Consider the following 13,842-nt stretch of genomic DNA (forward strand, 5'->3'; position numbering starts at 1 on the left):
ACTTTTAAATTTTATAACACCTAATTCACCCCCCTCTTAGGTAAGAATGCCACTAACGTTTAGTATCATCGCAGGTCTCTTCAGTAAAGACTTAACAATCCAAAAAGAGATCTATGGCAGGTTTCAAAGACAGTATGCTACCTGGAGGATGTTCAACATCAAAGCCACCTGGCTTTAATGGAGAAAACTACACCTTCTGGAAGATAAGGATGAATATCTTCATCAAAGCTATTGAGTATGATTTATGGGACATAATCCAACATAACACCTACATTCCAATGAAAACCGTAGACGATCAACAAGTTCATTAGAGTCCAAGGGAGTTTGATGAAGAAGACAAGAGTCTGGTGACATTAAACTATAAAGCTATCAACATACTGACCTGTGCACTTAGCTAAAAGAATATTTCTGAGTTTCCAGTTTGGAAACTACAAAGGAAATGTGGGAGGCACTGGACATTGCTCACGAGGGAGAAATTGGTGTAAAACAGAGCAGAATCAATACTCTTACCAGAGAATTCAAATTGTTCAAAATGAAGGATGGAGAGAGCATTTGAGACATGGAAGTTAGATTCTCACACCTCATAAATCACCTTACTGCACTAAAAAAGAAGCATAGTCAAGAAGACCAAGTAAGAAAAATCTTAAGCAGTCTCATAAAGGAATGGGAGCCGAAAGTAACGGCCATTGAGGAAATGAAGGGAGAATCAATTGGCTCTATTGTAGCACTATTCAGGAGTCTAGTAGAGTATAAGAGCAAGTAGAAATACAAAAAGGAGATAAACGAGAAAAATCGCAAAGGCATCGCTCTTAGAACTCAAGAAAGTGAAGATGACGACAAAGAGGACCTGGAAGATGATGAAATGGGTCTTATAGTCAGAAGGTTCAAGAAATTCTATAGAAACAAAGTTGAAAGGAGGTTTCAATCAAAGCATAAAGCCTCTATGTCTCAAAACAAGCCCAAGGATCCAATCATCTACTTTGAATGCACAAAGTTAGGACACACCAAAGTAGAATGTCCTCAGTTGTCCAAGATAAAGGACAAAGAAAAGAAGTAAGAGAAGTTTAGAAAGAAGAGGACCTTTGTAATGTCAATCTCGGGAGACAGTTCTTCAAAGGAAGAAGAAAGTGAGGATGAAGAGAAAGCTAACATTTGTCTCGTGGCCCAAGAAGAAAAAGATTTAGAGACAGATGAGGTATGTCTCAAAGCATCCAAAACGAACAAGCAGTACATCGACAGTGGATGATCTAGACATATGAAGGGTGATATCGAGACGTTCACATCACTCAAACCAAGAGAAGGAGGCAAAGTGAGCTTCGGTGGCAATCAATCTGGAAGAATTGCTAGAATCGGAGAAATAGGAAGTGACAAAGGGATGAAGGTTGAAGATGTTTACTACGTAGAAGGTTTATGTCACAACCTGCTTAGTGTCAGTTAGAGTACTGACAAAAACAATTGGGTAATCTTTGATTTAGAGGAATGCCTAGTCATAATCAAAGATGACTTGCCACTCTAGAAGGAAGAATTGGACATAAAACTGAGAGCTCCAAGGGACAGTAATTGTTATACTACTCAAATTGATTCAAATTTTTCTAAAAACTATTTTATTAGCAAAAAGAAGGAAAGTTGGCATAAACGTCTTGCTTATGTTAATATGAATCATCTTTCAAAATTAACAAAAAGGGATTTAGTTGTTGGTTTGCCCAACATTAAACTTAAAGATGATATTATTTATGATGCTTGTTAGAAGGGTAAACAAACAAAGTTCTTGTTTAAATCAAAGAAGACAGTCTCAACTAAAAGACCACTCCAAATGCTTTATATGGATTTGGTTAGTTTGTCAAGAGTCAAAAGCTTCAGAGAAAACTTATATACTCTTGTGATAGTTGATGACTATTTGAGATTCACCTGGACTTTGTTTCTTTCCTCTAAAGATGAGACATTTAATGCGTTCATCATTTTTTCCAAAAAGGTCCAAAATAAGAAAGGTATTTCTATTGTGTCAATCAAGTCTGATCATGGAGGAGAATTTGGGGACTACTATGACGAGCATGGGATTGACTACAATTTCTCAGCACCAAGAACTCCTCAACAGAATAGAGTTGTAGAAAGAAAGAACATAGTGCTCACAGAAATGACAAGAGCAATGTTGAATGAGAAAGGGATTTCTCAAGTGTTCTGGGCTGAAGCAATGAGCACAGCTTGCTATATCTCCAACAGAGCTTACATCAGAACATTGCTCAGGAAAACTCCATATGAGTTATACAAAGGAAGGAAGCCTAACCTAGCTCATCTAAAGATCTTTGAAAGTAAGTGCTACATTCACAACAACAAAAAAGAGAGTCTCAGTAAATTTGATTCTAAAGCTTATGAAGGTTTATTTCTAGGCTACTCTAACTGGAGTAAAGCCTATAGATTTTTCAACATACTTTTACTATTAAAGAGTCAATACATGTTGTGTTTGTTGAAGCTGAGTCAATTTTAAAACCTCTAGATGATGATGTTGAGATTGTTCAAAGTTTTGAAAAACTGAATTTGAACAAATTTTTAAACAAAGTACCTTCAAAAGAGTTCTTAGAAAATAAGGATGATTCAAATGAACCTCTTTCACAAGAACATTTAGAACAGCCTAAAGCTTGGAGACATAATAAAAATCATCCTTTGGAACAAGTCATTGGTGAAGTCAATGATGAAAAATCCTACCTTTAACCCCCTAGAGTACACATTCGTAAGCGTTATGGGTCAAGCAAGTCAAAATACAAGCCTGTGGATTAAAAATTTCAACATAACTACTCGGATTACTATTCACTGTTTAAATTCAGATTTTAGGTTCAATTTTGAAAAATCATAACTAATTCTATAAAAATTGTATTGAGGTGCTCTAAAATTCTATGGAAAACTCTTTGAAAGCTCTTTAAGGAAAAAATATCCAATGGACTTATCCTTGCCCAATTCTTACAGTTTAATCAATAAAGACTACTATTCATTTGGTAAAATCTGGAACTTCCAGATTCTATGCCTCAAATTTAAAAATTAGTATCTCCTTGTGTACATATCCAATTGAGGTGATCTACCTATCATTTTAAAGCTTGGGATGTATACTATGAGTCTGCCAAATTTTGTGGCTTAACTCATTCATTTGACAGGTAAAACTAGAGCTACAAACTCACTGCTTCATGACCTACGTTTTATCCCTTAACCTCTTTTTACTTTAATTCTTTCTATTTCTTTGGCATACATAAATCGGGTTTACACTTTCCCAATCATCCTCATATGTTTCCATTCATCCATAAATATTGTAATTAAATACATGGCATCATTGGCATTCATAACATAAATTACATAATAGGAGAATTACACATTGAATAATAACATCATTCATTAACGTCAATAATTCCCCACTCTCTTCTCCTTGCCTCTCATGCCATTATTGCCTACCATTGATTGACCTTAATGGTTGGTTAGGGAGGGGTGAGATTTGGGGGAATCTCAGTAGCAAACACTACCCATAAGCATGCAAGACATAATGCAAATGCATGACATGTTATAACATGAACACATGAATGCCATGGAAAGTAAGCTACAGCATTTCATGCTTTCATAACATATAGCCGAGGAAAAACATAACATAAACTTGCAAACATAACTTTGCAAACATTTCATCATAGCTTAGTCACATCATGACAACACAATCACATCATGCAAGCATACATATCAAGTACACAATATAGGTAAGTTCACTACCTTGTAACATAGTTTTCCTCTTACTTTTCCTTTGATTCCCTGTCTTTCCAACCCTATGGATTTTTGGTCAACACCATTAAACATCCTCTTGGATGTTCCAAGGTCCTAAACACATCAATACACAATGCCAAACATTCATTAGAACCAAGACACCAACCTATTTCTTACTTGGTTCTTTCTTGAACATAATTGAACTCTAACTTTTGAGTTTCAATTCCAACCTTCCTAAAATTATTTTCACATACTATTCCCATATAATTTTGTATGTAGAATCCATTTCCAATCTCAAAACAATCAAAATTCAATCCTAACCATCCAAAATAATCAAGGTCGAGCAAAATCACAAATTAAGAGAAAGTTGGATTTCTTGCAAAATCAACACAGAACCACTTGATTCTTGTTGTTTTCAAGCCTTTAAACATGTTTCTAACATTAATTTCATCTTCTCTTATTCTAATCAATTTTGTGCAGTACCTTCCTATAGGATTTCAACCATGAGAATCTAACAAAATCACTTACCAAGCTCACAAATAGCAAGGGGAATGAAAACTACATTCAAATCCATAAACATACCTTGAATTAGAGCTTGAATTTACTTGGGACCTGTTGTTCTTCATCTTCTTCTTCTTCCTCATTGCTGTTCAGTTTCCTCTCCTCTTTCTCTCCCTTGGCCGAAAGTGTTGCAAGTGTGAGGGGAAGAGATATTTATTAAAACTTGAATGAATCTTGGCCATTGATTTCAATTTTGGGTGGCTTAATCTTGGCCCTTGATTTCTTTTCTTTCTTGCCAAGAAATTTGCCACATGTGCTGCCCTTCCTCTCTCCTTTTAGTCAGCATTTTTCTGCCCAAAATATCTTCAAAATTCCGGACCAAGTGGAAGGGAAACAATCAGCCACATATGTAAGCTTATTTGACATGCTTACTTGAGATATTTTGCAAAGTCATGATTAAACCTTATCCAACCAACTTGACCATGTGCATGGGCTTAGGGAGCACGAAATTCTCTAATTCTTTGGGCTAACTAAGTGCCCTAAATCTAGTTAGGAAGCAAAGGGATTAATCTAGCTCAATCCCAACCGTAATCCTTTACTCGATTTTCTCCTTTTTGGCCTTTATTAGGAAAAATAGCTCAGGGCCTCCAAAAATTTATATCTTTTCATGAAAAATCCAAATTTAATATAAAAGTATGATTTGGAGATTTTGGGGATTTTTCATAACCTCTAAATATTTATTTCACATTTTTCTCTGAAATCAAGCTTTTATCGATAGAATTTCAGAAGTAAATTCCCCATAAATTATTTCCTTCACTTCCAATGCTTGAGAATAATTTTTTAAATTCACATATATTCCCAAAGAAATTACCCATATTTTTTCTTGAATTATTGAGGCCCTTACATAATTAAAATAATTATATTTCCTCAATTTTCATTATTTTCTTCAGAAATCACTATTTTTGGGAAATGTCGTAATAATTTATTTTGGGCTATTTTTACTTTCGAAACATTATATATGACTTAGAAACCCCTAATTTAACCTTTTTCTATTTTTAGAAAATTTTTGAGAAATTTTCATAAATTTCCTATTTTAACCCTTAAGAGACCCAACATTGACGGTCTGGCTCCCTTCTGGGTTTCTGACCATTGCCAATTTATCTTCCATTAACTCTTAACTTAATCTTCTCACGCTATACTTATAGAGAAATGAATATCACATCCCTCTCTCCTCAGTGACGTAATTAATTAAATAATATTTAGTCAAAGTCAATTTTGCCGAATTCTTTTCTACTGGCTCATAACTCCGTCGATCTGTCTCTAGGTTTCATTCTTTCCCTTTCATCATGGGGATTTCCTCTAATTTTTCTTAAGCCAAAAGTCAAAGCTTAGACAGCTATTTTGACTTTCCCCGGATAAGGTATAAATAGGCTTTAAATTTAATTAAAGCTAACCTCTTCAGTTTCTAAGGACGGAATTAATTTTACAATCTGTGTAAATTCCTCAACTACTGTTCTCCAGTTTTTCCTGATTATTTAAGGCCATCTCATAACTTGAATAATTCAATTTAAGTTACTATCTTAGATTACTTAAAACCCTAGAATGACTTTAGGGGTATTTTCGTCATTTCTAGCCTTATATCGGCTTCGGGATCCTATTTCTATTTTTCTGAAACATTTGGGCCATTTTCGATAACTTTGAACATTGGTCGACCAGAACTTTCATCAATTTCAATTAGGTTCCTACTTGGCTTGGGAATATTTTCCTTGCAATTTAGTCCCTGGGAATCCCTCTATCCCTCTAAGGAGTCTCTGGGACCTCAGCCGAAAAAGGTCTGGTAGCGTGCCCATCTCAAGCTAATTTCTGTACTTCTAGGCCTAAAATTTGGGATGTTACAAATGAAGTGGTCAAAACCCAGAGACAAGTGTTCAATAAAGTGCTTTTCTCTGCATTTATTTCACATATCAAACCAACCAATGTTGACGAGGCTCTATCTGATGAATTTTTGATAGTAGCAATGCAGGAAGAGCTAAACCAATTTGAGAGAAATCAAGTTTGGGAGTTGGAACCTAGACCTAATGACCATCCAGTCATAGGCACCAAATGGGTATTTAAAAATAAGCTTGATGAATCTGCACAAATCATCATTAACAAAGGTAGACTAGTAGCTAAAGGCTATAATCAGAAAGAAGGTGTTGATTATGAGAAAACATATGCCCCTGTAGCTAGATTGGAAGCCATACGAGTACTCTTAGCCTTTGCTTGTATAAAAGATTTTAAATTATATCAAATGGATGTTAAAAGTGTATTTTTGAACAGTTATATTTTAGAAGAAGTTTTTAACAAACAACTACCTGGTTTTAAAGATCCAAATTTTCCTAATCATGTTTACAAATTGAAAAAGGCTTTGTATAATTTAAAACAAGCTCTTAGAGGTTGGTATGAATGGCTTAGAAATTTCCTGATAGAAAAAGGTTTTGAAAGAGGCAAAATGGACGATACACTTTTCATCAAAAGAAGTAGAAAGGAACTGTTAATTGTTCAAATTAATGTGGATGATATTATATTCAGAGCTACTAATAAGGATCTCTGTCAAGAGTTTGCTAAGTTAATGCGAGGTGAATTTGAGATGTCAATGATGGGAGAATTGAACTTCTTCCTGGGATTGCAAATCAAGCAGAAGAGAAATGGCATATTCATATCCCAGATGAAGTATCTCAAGGAGTTACCAAAAAAATATGGATTAGAAAATACTAAAAGTGTGAAGACTCCTATGAGTTCAACTATCTCACTGGACACAGACGAGAAGGCTAAAGACGTGAATCTGACCAAGTATAGAGGAATGATTGGATCACTACTCTATCTCACGGCAAGCAGACCAGATATCCAATTTAGCATGGGAATGTGTGCAAGATACCAATCAGCCTCCAATGAATCACGTGAAGAAGCTGTCAAGAGAATCCTCAGATATCTTGTCAGAACACAAAATTTGGGAATCTGGTATTCGAATAAAGGAGCAAAATATCTAATGGGATACTCAGATGCTGATCATGGAGGATATAAGATAGACAAAAAGAGTACCAGTAGACAATGTCAATTTTTGGGAGGATGCCTTGTCTCATGTGTCACATCCAGTACTATAGTAATTAGGAATAAGAAATGTTCCTCAATAATTAAGGGTAAAAAATGACTAAAAGAAATAGAAGAATTTTGGTGGAAAATAATTATTATGGTTTTCCAAGCCAATTATGAAAAATTTGACTAATTAAGGAAAATTGGTCAAGAATAATTATGGAAAAATATTTCCAAACCTCATAAAATTAAGGAAAAATAAGGACAATGTTCCTTGAGAATTATATGGGATTATAAAAATTGGTTTTATGACTAAATTGCCCCTAGAGAAATTACAAGGGAATTTAAGGGCGATTTAAGCTAGTTTAAGGTCTTTTATTTGGAAAATTCCAAATAAATAGTTTTAAGGAGGATAAAATCCCAAGAAAATTCTTATGATATCCCAAGAAATTATAAGAGACTATGAAATTAAAAGAAGACCCTCAAGTATCCAAGATTTTTCCCAATTCCTTTGAAAAGTGGAAAAATCAATAAAGAAAAGGAAATTAGTTTTCCTTTTTATTTAATTATTGAGAAATTCAACTTGAGACAAAGGGGGCAATTTGGGAAGATAAAAATGAGTAGAATAATTTATGGATCTGACAAAAAATAATTACATAGGCCAGAGCACTGTAATTATAGAAAAGAAGTTAAACCCGGAATAAAAGTACACTAATAAAGTAAAGGCTAGAGTCTTGCACTTTACTTGGCCCACAAGTTGCCACTTGTCAAGTCTCTAATGGATGGTAATTAAATCTTTCCAAGTGTCAAGTATTAAGTGGAGAGGATCTTGACTTTGGAATTTAATTACATTATAATTTGCTTAATTAAGAGAGAGGTTTCAAGACTAAGTAGGAGCGTGACACTTGGCAACTCATTTATGATGGTGGTTAGGATATTTTGGTGCCTTAATTGAGCTTTTCCTCCCCCATAATCAGACTTCATTTTGGCCTAGAGGGAAAAGAGAGAGAGTAAGAGTGATTTTGTGAAGGGATCAAGCAATAGCAAGTATATTTGATCTTCCAACTAAGATCCAAGCTTGGTAAGTTGTTCTAAGATGTTCCTCGCTTTGTTTTATTGATTTGTATGGTTGGAAAAATCACTTCTTGTCCCTTCTTGTTGCTGGCTGAAATGGGTATAGTGTAGGGAAGGAGGTTTTGTTGTTAAACATAGTTAGGATACTATGAATCAAGGTGGTTTCAAGTGGTTTGGTGTTGTTTTGAAAAGTTTTTCATGGTTGAACTCCAAGAGGTATGGTTTGGCCAAGACCAAAACTGAACCTTAGGATTTGTTTTTCAAAGTTTTGAGGCTTCCATTGTGTTCAAAATGGAAAATAGTGTAGGGTAAACCTAAAGAACAAGTGTTGGAAGCCATAGAATCAAAGTTGTAATTTTTGGATTTTGAACCCTAATGGTTCGGTCAGTTCAAAACTGAAAGATGGAATTTTATTTTGTTAAATCCAAGTAGATATTTGGAGTCTACATGAAAAATTATGTAGGAATGAGTCAAGAGGGAATTTTTAGGGTTTATGGAAACCAACTCTAAAATTTAAAGAACAAAGGTGGATGCTTTAAGGGACAAAGGTTGTCCTTGAGTTATGTTATTGATTTTTATGAGAAATGGTTGATGATTCTTGCTGCCTTTTTTATGGATTGCCATGTTAGGGTTTGGCATTTGTGGAAGCAAGAAAGAAGAACAAGAAAATCAAAAAGCATTGGATTAAGGTAGTAAGATTTAATTAATCCCAATGTTGAGGGTTGCATTGATTGCTATGTAATTTCATGTGCTATTATGTGGTTGAACTAAATGATGATGATGATGATGATTGTGTAGCTATAATCCTTGCTTTATGTGCCTTGGCTTTTGCATGTTAGAGGGCTACATGCATGAGGTAAAGTAGTTCCCCATTAATAGCAAAAAGTTGGAATGCTTGTAATTGATGCATATTAATGTTTTGGTTGATTGATCTTGCTATTGGGATTTCATTGAAATGTCATCCCCCACATGTAACTTAACATTTTAGGGACTAAATCATCAAAAGGGAGGCTAGAAATCCAAGGATTAATATGGTGATGAACCATGAGGAAATATTTATATATTTGGTTATGTATAAATACCAATGGTTGGTGCTGTAATCCCTAAGCAGGACGTCAGTTTAGAGCCACGTTTTATTAAGTTACCAAATGAATTTCTATAGGAGATCTGATTTGCTTAAATTTGATGTCATGAGCTTCAAATCAATAGGTAGCATGTTAAAAATGGCCAACTATACAATTTTTAATGATTTTTCAATATTAAGGTTCAGAATCTGGAAAAAGGACTTTTGCCAAATGGACAGAGGTGACTTTCACAAAAATCTGACACTTTTTCAAATAGAATTGATTCATAATATTATTTCTCCTCGAAAACAAATTCAAAGAGCGTTTTATAGAATTTTGAACCACTCCATTTTGACTTTTCTAGATTAAGTTATGAATTTTCGAAGTTGGGCCAGAAAACTGGATTTTTACCCGATGAACAGTAAAAATCTGAAAATCAGCGTTTTTCGTGGATTTTTGAGCCCAAGACAATCCAAGATGGTCTAAAATGGTTTTAATTAAACCCTAAGTGGATTCAATAGGAAGGTGTGACATTTTTGGTATCAGAGCAGAGGTTCTGGCATAGGATAAAACACTCTGCTTAGTTAGTATGTCAGTTAAAAGGAAAATTGACATATTGTTACAGGAGAATACTACTGTCTATTTATTGGGTGGTTCGGTTATTACAATGTAGGACGGAGTAGAATGGCTTGTTGTGGCTGCAATAGTGACTCAGAGGGTTCAATTAACCAAAGGAGACCAAGAGAACCTTTCTCTCAATGGTTCGATGAGGATGAGGACTTTAGCCTTGTAGCAAATTTCTACTATGATACCTTATAGGAGAGTAACCCTCTGCCTACCATAGCCACAGTTGCTTCCAATGATCCTCAGAGAATTAAGGTCATTAAAATATCTGATGATGACAAAGCTGGACCTAGTGAAGTCAAACTACTTCCAATTATGAATGAATTTCACACCATAGAGGACCTAGCCAAGGAGTTTAGGGAGAGGGGCTGGTACATTAAGCCTGACAAAAATCAGAACGCCCATGTGTACTGTGATATCTGGAGGATATCCAGAGGCTCTACCATTATGTGACTAGGGAAGATGCTATCCTAGAGATGATGGACTGGATATCAGCATTGCTTAGAGTACTCCCTCAGACCCGGCTTTGGAAAAATAGTGTGAGAGACATTTGTAGTCGCATGAATAGTGCTAGCTTCAACGATCTCAGTGATGCCCTTGAGATCCTTGTAAGGAATACATTTCCTTGAGTAGATGCAGAAGACTGAATTCTGATGACGACTGGTATGCTCCTGTTTATACCCTGATAAAAGAATGAGTTCTGTTGTTTGTATCAGATATTGGAATCCGATGTTGAGTTAATGAACCCAGAGCCTTGAGAGCTTCATTATTTCTTATTTTGGGTAGTCAATTGGACTTTTGTAGCACCGACGTAGGACTTGTATTGTTACAGCTAACTGTAGTAGGTTAGTCTAGTATGTTTGATGGCTGTGTATGTTAAACTATATTGCTGTGACTGATGACTGATGCTTGAATGATGTATTATAAATGCATATGTTGTTTATTTTCTTGTTCCTCTATTATGCTATCCGTTAAGTTAGCGCGATGGTTAGAACTCAAAGAAACCCTTTGCCAGAGAGCCCTCAGGACACAATGTAAAGGTCCCTTGAGATCCAATACGATCAATTTAGAATGCTTAGAATCACAATAAAAGGCTATTGAAGGGATGAGGGCGGCACAAGCTAGCCAGGAACAAGAAAGAGATGCTGTAATAGTAGCAGCGGTAGTAGTGGTAGTGGTAGTGGCTAACCTTGACAGGAGGCAACCAGAGGAAGAAAGCTCAACAGCGCAAGCAACAGAACAATTGCCTAGATTGGCAATGCCAACAGTAGACCCTAACAGCATCTAACAGTGGACCATATGCTTTTGTAAGTACAGTCCACCATCCTTTCGATGGAGTGATTGACATCCAACAGCAGAGGACTGGATCATCTACATGGAAAAGATTTTTAAAGTATTAGACTATCCGACGGAGTGGAAAGCCTAGATGGCAATCTTTCTCACTGCTTTAATTACTTGCATTACTAAGATGATGAAAGGTAGATGACCAAAAAGATGGTCAGAGGACTGAAGTGGTCCTTAAGGGAGATGATTGTGAAGGGAATTGAAAGACGACGCGCAGCGGAAAAACAACTCGAAATTTTAAGACTTTCAACCCCTTGCCTGGATCTACCGATCGCGTTTAAGTTAGGTAGTAAGAAGCATTACCTTCGGTGTTCGATTTCCTGGTGACTCGATGATTCGGCCGTTCAGGATGCTTCTGCTCGCCTCCTTTGTCGTTCGAAGTCGACAACTCCGGTCGGCTTCCTCTACCGGTATCCACACGAGTAGCCCTCAACCTCGAACGGCGTGCTAGCGCCTATGTCCGTCTAGGGTTTTCGAAATCCGTCCTCTCTCCTCTCTTAGGCCGTCTCTTATCTGTCAGTTCTCTCACACTTAAACCCTAGCTCCTCATATCAAATATATAGGATGCTATATAGGTTTAATTAATAATATTTAATTTCGAAATTAACTCTAAATTAATTCCGAAATTAATACAATATCAAATATTGCCTAATCAGATAAGAGAACAATTAAATAAATATGGTTTAAATTAAATCCGTCTCACAGATTTAATTCACTTATTTATTTAATAAAGAGATGACGGAATTTATATATATTTAATTTATCCTTATAAATTAATATCTCTTATATTTATATATATATACGAATTTATATATATATATACACGTCCACCCTATTTATTCATTGAATCTGGACATATCTTAGATTCAATGAATCTGGACATCATAACTCGTGTTGGGCTATTTTGTGTGCGACCCTGTAGGCCCATATGAAGTTGGCAGTGGGCCATTAACTATAATGACTCACAAGTCGTAAGTGGTCTCTAGCAAGACATCACGACTACCCAAAACATATGAGGACCACTGAACGATGCAACCTTTCATACAACCATATCACGTCCCTTTTGTCACACGACATTTTGGTCATGGATGAGGCATGGAGAACGTCATCCTCCTATTCATGACCGTTACTTTCTCGATCCCTGAGTAGTCTGAGTATAAAAACGGAACTACCTTTCCATTATAGTATGGCCATACATTTCTCAGACTCACTCATCGAGGGGCCCAGTAATGTCTCTCTACGAATGTGAGGGACAAATTCCATCTTGACCATTCACATTCCTCCGCATGAAAAACCACTAAGCCTGAACATAGTCTTTTTGATCACTCGGTCAAAAGTGACTTTTGACTAGGTCAAAGCTAAGCGTTTCTCATGTAGGAATCCATGATGATCTCAGGTCAAAGGGCATAGTGACGTGGTTTGTATATGAGAGAAGCTTATGACTTAACCCATGCAGCTCTCTCATAGCGGGTCGGTCCAACACCTTGTACTCTTACATGTGCCTATGACTTTAATTTATATCCCTATATATCTTTAAAGTCATACTGGTCTTATTTCATCTTTGCTCCCACATAGATGACCGACCAGGGACATTTAGGATAAACCATGAGTTATCCAAGGATAGTCATCACAGTAAACATGTAAATAATATGATAACGTAATTAATAAATTCATAAATTAACAATGTTCAAAACATAATGATTGGCCCCTAGGGCACAATTTCCAACAGATTGCTCCCTGGTAGTTTGAGAACTTTCACATTGAGGCTTGCCAAATTACAGAGAACAGCTTAAACCATCATTTGATGATTGAGCCTACTCCCAAGTTAGAGAAGGGAGAGCAAGGTGGCACCTCTTCTGATGTGAATAGGAAGAGGAAGAGGCCATGGGACAACCGAAAGAGTAAGAAGGGAGGCAAGCCCCTAAATAGCAAGGAATGCCCAATTGCGATAAAAGGCATGGTGATAGAACATATATGGACGAGCAAAACGTTTGCTGCACTTACGGCAAGTCCAGGCACTTCCTGAGAGAAAGTCCACAGAATACAAAGAAGCCAAGGTCACACACCCAAGGACGATTATTTTTCATCACAGGGGAAGAAGCCCGGAAGTCTCCAGAAATGATCCAAGAAATGATCATTACTAAGAACTTCCCAGTGATTGCAATGTGTAATCAGGGTTGTAACATCCTAAGTCTTATCGGGTTTTAATAGCCTCTTTTGGTTGATTTTGAGGATAGATTAGCAATTTAATCTTGATCTTGGTGTTTGGGTTGGATTTAAGGTATGTTGGAGGAATAGGTGAACGTACCCCTCTCAGGCTATGTTCGCCGCGGCGCACCGGGAGTTTTAGAGGGGAGTGTCTTCTCGGGAAGGTTTGGCCGCGGCGAAGTCTTGGGGACGCCGCGGCGAAGTTGTTCAGGTGAGCGAG

The sequence above is a fragment of the Neltuma alba genome, unplaced genomic scaffold, assembly GCF_004799145.2.
Source record: "Neltuma alba isolate B1F8T4 unplaced genomic scaffold, ASM479914v2 tig00010083_pilon, whole genome shotgun sequence".
NCBI classification, from domain to species: Eukaryota; Viridiplantae; Streptophyta; class Magnoliopsida; order Fabales; family Fabaceae; genus Neltuma; species Neltuma alba.